A 1,498-nucleotide genomic window follows, 5' to 3' on the forward strand; every position below is an offset into this window, starting at 1 on the left:
TAATTTTATTTTTTATTTTGTAAGAAAAACTAGCAATTTGGAGGAATTAAAAGAACAATTGTCAAAGGAAGAATGCCAATTAATGTTGCCGTTGACAACGCAGTGTTGGACTGGCGCAGGCGTAGCTATTGCGAAATTTGTGCGGACATGTAAAAATAATAATAATAAAAAATACAATGTTATTGCCAAGTCATGTCTCATTATATGGACCAGAGCAGAGGATAAGGACTATTTGTCTGTCTGTTTTTTTTTTTCCTTTTATTCGTATTTCTACTTGAAAAAATTTATTATTTATTATTATTATTTGTTAATATGTATTAACAAGTGATTGAATGGTGTTAAAATTATTTTAGTAGCCGACATCGTTTCGGTCACGTGATGACACATGTCAATAAGTTGTAAGTTTAGTATTAGTTTTTCTATCATGTTTTTTTGGTTTCCGAATTCCTAAATCAACATAATACTCTGGGTTTGGCTTGCCCGGATCTATTATAATTACTTAAGGAAATTATATTTACCCATCTCTAACAAGTGCTTTATGTGTAATGTTCTCTTCAATGTTTTAATTTTTACAATGCTTCCACAATTGTCATTGGAGTTGAAATGTCTCTCCAAAAATGACAAATACAGAAAAACACAAACAATGAGAAAAAGAATAAAACTTAGAAAAGCGAGAAAAAAAAAAAAAAATTCAGGAAAAAACTATAGTGATACAAAATAATAATAATAATAATAATAATAATAGAGAAAAATTCTATAAAGTAAAAAGGAAAAATTCTAGAAATTGTAGCTTGAAGTTTCTTTATTTTTTTGTTATATTAGGTTGCAGAAATGGGACATTGCAATCTCAATAGAAGATTGGAGGACAATGCAAAAAAGGAGTTATGCTAATTTTTTTTTATTTTTTATTTTTTAAATTTTTTTAAGAGGATTATTTCATATTTATTCATTGAAAAAAAAAATTAAGGAGAAATGCTACAAATCCCAATTTTTTTTTTTTTTTTTTTTTTTTTTTAAGTTTGTTCTCAAATAATGTGTCACCATCCCATGAATGGGTGGATGACACTCTTCCCAAAATAATAAATCTCATGAGATGGTGATACACCATTTGAGAACTAATTTTTAGGAGGAAAATTTGAGATGTGTAGCATTCCTCAAGATTAAAAGCATAAAGCTCTGATAAATCATAGCCAAAGCTATGAAATTACAACGTCATAAAGACAAACATAAATCTTATAATCAAGTCCTATCTATAACTTTAACATCCGCTAACCCTTGTCCAAAGACTCAATCTAATACATAGATAGCCCATATTCTCAACTTTTATTTTTCCGACCATAAGAGCAAACCCCTCACACCGAAATTAATCCTCCTCGACTCGAAGGCGAAGACGAAAGCCTTCACTCTTAATATTACTCATGAAAGTAGATTTAAGGAGAAGTCAAACCTTTATTCAAAAAAACCAACAAACAGCTACAACAACCGAGGCGAGGGAGGC

Source organism: Corylus avellana, chromosome ca6, assembly GCF_901000735.1.
Source record: "Corylus avellana chromosome ca6, CavTom2PMs-1.0".
In the NCBI taxonomy this organism is placed as follows: Eukaryota; Viridiplantae; Streptophyta; class Magnoliopsida; order Fagales; family Betulaceae; genus Corylus; species Corylus avellana.